The following is an 8,174-nucleotide window of genomic DNA, read 5'->3' as shown; positions in this document are numbered from 1 at the left end:
TTTACTAATGCTGGAGGTGTTTACAAAGAGGTTTCCTGCTTCTTGTGCTCCCCGGCTCTGGGGTCATCCCAGGGTGTGGCCCTGCCCCCGTTTTCCCAGCCATGGGTACCGCTTTGGACCAAGATGCTGGAGACCCTGCAGCTAGCATTCAGCAGGGTCACTGGGGGCCAACCATGTATGGCAAACCATCATCACTAGCTCAAAATAGAAATGCAGTGTCAAAGTAGCCACAGCGGAAACCCAGAAGAACCATTAGAGTCACACCAGCCACTGCAGTGGCCCCAGGCACAAGACTGAGACCTGCCTGCTCTGCTCAGCAAGGCCATGAGCCTGTGCTTAAGACACCCCAACGCCTTGGCACCCTGTGAAGATTTTCTCCTCGATGCAGCCAGAGATATGGGAGGAGGATGAAAGGGGTCTGCTTTTTCCCTCTGTAAATCCATGATACTTGTTGTCTAAGAAACATCTATATCCTCCTTAGGACCCCCAGGGATCCTTGTCCCACACTCTGGGAGGCCCTGCCCTGGAAGGAGTAGCCAGAGAAACCAGAGGTGTTGAGATCAGAGAAGGACAGACTTAAGGATACAGTGTCAGGAGCCCAAATCAACAAGGGCTGGCCTGGGTAAGGGAGGCCTCCCATGGTGTGGGCACAGAGCTGTATCTGACTCTAGGGGGATAGATATGAGTCCATGGTTTATTTGGTTCAGAGCTACAGAAGGAGTAAGCTCCCCAACCCTGGAGGCATCCAAAAATCAGCCACCTTGAAGCACAAAGACGTGATGGCTCTTCCAGTCTCCAGGGGCCACAACACTAGTTTCTCTTGCCTCCTACCAGTCTAAAGCCAGTTGGCAGCCACATCATGGATCAGTGCCAGACTTCCCCAGCCCTGCGCTCCTCGCCCTCCACATTTCGTCCTGTCAGCTACATTCTAGAAATTCTTTGACCACCCTAGGCAAGCCCCGTGGTGCAGGCTGGTCTCCCAGCTGCCTCCAGTTTTCCTCCTTGCACCAGCAAGGGATGAAAATATGATTGTGGCCCTCCCCTGCTCTATAACCTCCCATAGCTCCCCAATGCCCGCAGGGAAGAGCCTAAAATGCTCAGTTCGGCATTCAGAGTTCTTCGTGTTTAGCCTCCAAATGACCTCCCTGGCCTCGTCACCTGCTCCCACCAAGCACCCACCAGTCTGGCAGCATTGAACTATAGGAGTTAGCATGCTTCTCTGCCCTGCCTCTGCCTGGAATATCCTTCCCCTTTATCCAGCTGGCATCTCCAGCTCATGCCATTTTTATGAAGCGTTCCTGGATGCCCCCACCCTTCTCTCAATAAGAAGTCACTCCCATGCCCTGAAAGGACACCTTGGTGGAGGCACTAGTTCTTGTCCTGCTGTATGATGAGCATGGATCTAGCCCTGATGACTGAGCCCATCAGCCTGCCTTAGGAGGAGTCAGCCTGAGGAAGCAGAGGTGAGAAACAGAGAGAGACTGAATCCCTTGGGAAGAATTCAGGTCCTTGGAACTAGCCATGCCTGGAGTTCATGCTCTGCTCTAGTGTTAGAAGCTGGTCTTTGCTTTTTGGTGGCTTCAGGAGCGGGGTTTTGCCACCTACAACCAAAGGGATTCCTAATACTGAAAATGAGACTAGAAGCTGGGTGTTGAAATGAGTGGACTCTGATGTGAAACTGGAGAGTCAGACAGATTAGGTTGACCTAAACTCAGCTAGGAAGAGGGAACTCCTGGGTGTCTCCTTCATAAGTCAATAAATCCATCCTCCACCCACTGGACCAGGTGGCAGTGGCTTCTGTCATTCTCAACAGAAGAACCCCCATGGACCCACCCCATCTCCCTCCCAAAGGTCTTTTATTCTTTCTTTCTTTCTTTCTACCTTTCTTTTTCTTTCTCTTCCTTCCTTCCTTCCTTCCTTCCTTCCTTCCTTCCTTCCTTCCTTCCTTCCTTCCTTTCTCCCTTCCCTCCTTCTCGTCCTCCCTCCCTCTCCCCTGCCTTTTTATTTTTGGCCGCCCCTATAGCATATGGAAGTTCCCAGGCCAGGGATCAAACTCATGCCACAGCAGCAACCTGAGTTGCTGCAGTGACAATGCCGGATCCTTAACTCCCCAAAGGCTTTTCTTTCTTTTGCTCCTCCAAATCTCACTGTTCCTCACCATTCTCATCTTTCTCCTATTTTCACTGTTGCAATTTGCCTAATTCTCCCTTCTCCAAACTCCTGGAGATTACTGGGGCCAATCCTTTGGTTTTCAATTGGAAAAGCTAAGATGCAGAGAGGCAAGGCTGCCTGCCTTTGGTCACACAGCTGGCTGGGGCTGAGATTCAGGGCTGCAGACATCCCCATGGGGCTGTAAACTCCTCGAAAGTGAAGGTGGGGCATATTTCTTATTCTTCTTTACTAATACAGAGGAAAATTGTAGTAGGCATGAACAAAGGGTGTCATGTGATAGGCACTTCATGTAATGCATTAGTTGAGATTAGGACTGACTACACGGGGTGGAAGAACCTAAAGTGCTAGAAGTTTGAATTAGATAGGAATTCAGGGACCCAGGAATGGGACCCAAGCTCCTGCTACCTTGTGGCTCTGCCTTTCTCAGCACTTGAATTTCCACCTCTTGATCCAAGATATCCATCTGCTCAAGCCCCAGCCATCCCATCCACATTCCAGCCAACAGGAAGTTTCAGAGAAAGTTTCCTCTTCTCTTTAAGGACTCTCCTAGAAGATGCGCACGACAACCATAGGGTGGAATTTAGCCACACCGCAAACCCAGGAGCAGGTGAGGCTGGGAAATAGAGTCTTTACACTGGGGGTCAAGGAAAAGGGGGAAGGCAGGAGCACTGGCCTCCTCCTCCTCAAAGCTCCCAGGCTCGCTCTCACCCCAGGGCCTTTACATTTCTGTGCCTCCTGCCTGGGACACTTCCCCAGACATACTCAACACTCCAGTAGCCCCGCAGAATATTTCATCCTACTGACATTTCACAGCCCCTTCCCTAGAAGCTCTGTAGCACCAAACGTACATTTTACTTTATCTTGCCTACTGGCTGTGTCCTCTCTAAGAACAGCAGCTCCCTGAGGGAAGGGATTTTGGACAATGTCATTCACTGCTGTGGCCTCAGTATCTGGCACATAATAGGTACTCAGAACATACTTTTTAAGCCAGTGAATATTGGGGAGGGGGAGAGGTAATGAGTAGTGCCTGTCGCTTGAGAGGTGAGCACTCTCATTGGACCCATTCTGCAGATGAGAAAGCTGAAGCTCACAGGGTGCAAGACTTACCCTGGGAAGTGATGGGCTGGACTTTGAACCCAGGCCTGTCCAGCTCCAGGGCCCATATACCAGTTGCCCAACAAGGTGTAGGGCCCATGATGGACCCCCAAAGAGAATGTGCCCATAATAGCTTTCTGGATGTTGAGGGTGGGCGAGACAGGGCAGCTGCTGCCAGGTGTGGGAACAGCTGAGCTACCAGGGCCCCAGAGGATCCTTGGCTGGAGCACGCGGCCAGATCACACTGCCCCAGTTAGCATACCTTTAAATTTAGCTTTCTCTCTCTGCCAGGGGACTCGGGGATTCAGCAAAAGAACACTCCCCTCTTTCGAGGAAAAATGCTTTGCAACCAGTGTGGTTTGCCAAGCCATTCGTGTGTGTGTGTGTGTGTGTGTGTGTGTGTGTGTGTGTGGCACCCATGGCATTCAGAAGTTCCAGGGCCAGGGATCAAACCTGATCCATGGCAGCGACCTGAGCCACAGGAGTGTTAACACTGGATCCTTAACCTGCTCAGCCACCAGGGAACTCCTGCCAGGCCATTCTTGACTTGTCCAAAGAAGGGCTGTTCAGGTGGTCTGCTTTAGGTGGGGGGGCAGGTGAGCTTCAAGTGGATCTACCTTTGATGCAAGAGGAAGAGGTGGAGCTGGGCACCTCATTTCTCAGCCACGCTTGTGGGTCCACTATGTATAACCTGGGTCTGTGTCACTTCCTGGCTTAAAACGTTCCCATGGTGCCTGCTGTGCTCATGAAACCCAAGTTCCCCACTGTGGCTTGGGTGGGGCTGCTGTCACCTCTCTGCTCCCAGTTCTCTCCTGTTCCTCAAATGCTCCAGGCACTGTCTAGCCTCAGGGTCTCTGCATGTGCTGTTTTCCTCTCCTAGCATATGCTCCTCCCTACTCTTTGCAAGGCAAGCTCCTTAGCATTTCTGACTCCTCTGTGAGACCCTTCCTGACCACGACCACCCAGAGTGGCCACCCATCATCTGAGCCCGAATCACTTTGTTACTCTGTCTTACCCACTCTTGTCGATAGCCTGGACTCATCTTGCTTCCCTTGACAGAACGTAGGCTCTGTGAGTTAGGGCAAGGACCAGCTCTGGCCTGGACAATCATTTATCTCTAGAGTCTGGCACGCGGTAGGCCCTCCCAGAACAAATAAACACAGAATCACATATGAGAGGGTAAAGTTAAAGGAAGAGTGGGCAATAGATGAGGTACCAGAAGACTTGCCCTTATGCTCCTGCTCCAAGACCCCACCTGGATCCACCTCATCCCATCCCCACACCCTCATCCTCTAACACAAGAGTCAGCAAACTCTCTGTAAAGGACCACATGATCACTGTCTTGACTACTCAACTCTGCCACTGTAGCACCCGAGCTGCCATAGAGAACACAAGAAAAAGAGAATAGGTATGGCTATGTTCCAATAAAATGTTGCTTATGGCAGTGACATTTCAACTTCATGTACTACTCACATGTCATGCAAAATTATGACTCTTTGTTTCCACGCCATTGGAAAACGTAAAGAACCATTTTTAGCTCACAGGATGCACAAAATCAGATGGTGTGTTACACAGTGGGTAAGTGGCCTGTAGTTTGCTGATCTCTGGCCTCTCTCAGTCTTTTTTTTTTTTTTTGGCTGTGCCTGAGGCACGTGAAAGTTTCTAGGCCAGGGCCTGAACCCACACTACAGCAGAGACTCCAGCTGCTGTTGTGACAACACTGGATCCTTAACTTGCTGCGCCACTAGAGAAATCTTATCTCAGTCTTTATTTTCTTATAAGTAGGCACATTTAAAAAATATATTTGATCTTGTAAGTGCAATTTTCATCTATTAAATATGTCATTATTCATGGCACATAGTAAGCTCTCAAGTGTTCTCCAAACCATACAAATTTCCCTGACTCAGCGATGAGCCCCTTGAGGGTATGTATGTATTCTCCTCAAAATTAATAGTAGCAATATTTGTAGCATATTAGGCTGTGTGCCGAAGATTGTGCAAAACTTAAAAAACTGTTTTAAATAAAGCACTATGTATCTCACCCCCCAAGGGCTGCCACTGGTGTTTCTTTTTTTTTTCTTTTTGTCTTTTTGCCATTTCTTGGGCCGCTCCCGTGGCATATGGAGGTTCCCAGGCTAGGGGTCTAATCAGAGCTGTAGCCACCGGCCTACACCACAGCTCACAGCAATGCCGGATGGTTAACCTACTGAGCAAGGCCAGGGATCAAACCCACAACCTCATGGTTCCTAGTCAGATTCGTTAACCACTGAGCCACAACAGGAACTCCTGCCACTGGTGTTTCTATTGGCTGTTTCTCTGGCATTTGTGTCCATTTTTCCCAATAATAGTTTACACATCTCTGGACTTACCATTTGAATGCTGTCCATTGATTTCCTTCTCCTGAAAATAAAGATTTAGCTCTAGTAGGCATATTCCTCTCCCAAAATTTATATCACATTTTTTATTTACATGACTATTCAGTGCTTATGTTATTATATGAAAATTCTGTTCACCATGGAGCAATGTACACTAAGGAACACTTCTAATTTCTAGGACTTTTTTTCTCCCTGGAGTTAGTGATTGCCTTTGTTTTATGTGTCTGTGACTCCTAGCTCCTGAGATGGAACTAACTTCTCAACTCAGGGCTGGGTGGTGCCCAGCTGTGGTTCTGGCCCCTCTCTTCTTCGAGCACCCCAGATTCCTATGATGTAGCTCCAGTTTCTTGGGTCCATGTCTCTGTTTCTTGGTTTGTGCCCTTGTTTTAGGAAGGTATACTCCCTAGACATTTATAGAGAAAGTGTTTTCCTTCCACTTTCCTGTGTGATTGGTGGCTTGGCTAAGGACAGTGTTCTGGGCAGGATAATTTCTCTTGTTTCTGGTCTTCTAGCTTCTAGTCTTGAGCAGTTGAACAATCTGAACTGTCCTGCTTCCTCATTCTCTGCTTGTCACTTTTTTTTCCTTCTCTCCCTCTTTGTCTGGAAGCTTATATTATGAGCCACATGGGAAGTCCTATCTGGAAGCTTATGGGATCTTATCTTTATCCTCCTCATTCTGCATTTTCACAGTGTGGGTTTGGTGTGGTCTATTTTCACCTGTGGTGCTAGACTTTCAGTGTGCTTGGCACACTTTCTTGGAGGATGTCACTGGTGATTTCTTCCACTTTTTTTTCTCTGGTCTCCCTCCCTCTCTCTTTTTTTTTTTCTGGCCATGCCCGTGGTATGTGGAAGTTCTCAAGCCAGGGATCAAACCTGTGCCACAGTAGCAACCCAAACTACTTCAGTGACAACGCTGGATCCTTAACCTGCTGCACTACAGCAGGAATCCCTCTCTGGTGTCTCTCTGTTGAACTCTTCTTGGTCATATATTGGGCTTCCTAAATTGATCTAATTTTCTTGCCTATATATATATATTTTCTTTTAGTCTTCTCATTCTATTTCTTCCAATCCTTCTGTTGTCATTTGAATTTCGACCATCAGGTTTTTCATTTCCAAGGGCTTTTTTCTGGTTCTTTGAATATTCTTTTTCAAAAGGCAAACTTAAACTTGTTTTCTGGCTAGTGTACTATTTAACTCTCTGAGGAATATAAACTATATATACATAAAGTCTTCCTAGAACTGCTTTTCTCTGTCCTCATCTCTCTTTCCTCCAAGTTACTTTCCCCCCTTCTGTTGGATTTTACTCACTTCTCACTGGCTAACATTTATGAGGAAAGGGCTACAGAGCTGACAGGAAACTTCTCGCCATAGGAGTGGCTTCACCCTGGTATGATTATAGAGGGACTAGCTACTTTTGAGGAGTTCCTGAACATCAGCAGCAACTGTAGGGCTTTTCTCATAGTCTGGGGGCCAGTGTCACTGTTCCATGTGTGACTTCCACTTTAATCACTGGTTTTCACCCTCTTCCCTGCCCTTGAGATGCCTGTGTCCTAAGGCTGAAACTTTCTGGACAGCAATCATTTCTAAAAATACATGGAGTTTACACATTGTGGCTCAGCGGAAACAAATCTGCCTAGCATCCATGAGGATGCAGGTTTGATCCCTGGCCTTGCTCAGTGGGTTAGGGATCTGGTGTTGCCGTGAGCTGTGGTATAGATTACAGACGTGGCTTGGATCTGGCATTGCCGTGGCTGTGGTGTAGGCCAGTGGCTACAGCTCCGATTGGACCCCCAGTCTGGGAACCTCCATATGCCGTGGGTGCAGTCCTAAAAAGATAAAAAAAAAATGCAGATTATTACTGATTTCTCCCCACAGCTCTGCAAGATTTGTGGTATGAGTCTTAATCCAATTTTACAGAAGTTTAGGGAGGTCAAGTGGGCTCCTGACACCCCACAGCTAATATGGTAGAGGGCCACAGAGTCACTCTCACTGCATGAAGTGACAACTCTGGTTCATCTTTGTGTTTTCCCAAGGAAGATGGTATTTTCTGACTGAATACTGAATAAATTTCAACATTCTCAGTGGGAGACACAGGGATGCCACATGAGTGACATCCCATGACATGTAGTAGATGTTCAATCAACACGTGTTGAATGAATGAGAAAACGAAAAGAACAGTAGCCGAAGATACAAGACATTGCAGAATGAAACCTGTTAGATGTACGTGCAGAAAAGTAACTTTGAAAACATGAGGGCACCGGAGTTCCTGTCATGGCGCAGCAGAAACGAATCCAACTGGGAAACATGAGGTTGTGGGTTTGATCCCTGGCCTCGCTCAGTGGGTTAAGAATACGGTGTTGCCATGAGCTGTTGTATAGTTTGCAGATGCGGCTTGGATCTGGCATTGCTGTGGATGTGGCATAGGCCAGTAGCAACAGCTCCGATTAGACCTCTAGCCTGGGAACCTCCATATGCCGTGGATGCCCCCCCCCCAAAAAAGACAAAAGACGAAAACACGAGGGCATCTTCATGA

Source organism: Sus scrofa, chromosome 2, assembly GCF_000003025.6.
Source record: "Sus scrofa isolate TJ Tabasco breed Duroc chromosome 2, Sscrofa11.1, whole genome shotgun sequence".
Classification (NCBI taxonomy): Eukaryota; Metazoa; Chordata; class Mammalia; order Artiodactyla; family Suidae; genus Sus; species Sus scrofa.
Note: the sequence above shows the minus strand (reverse complement) of the source record.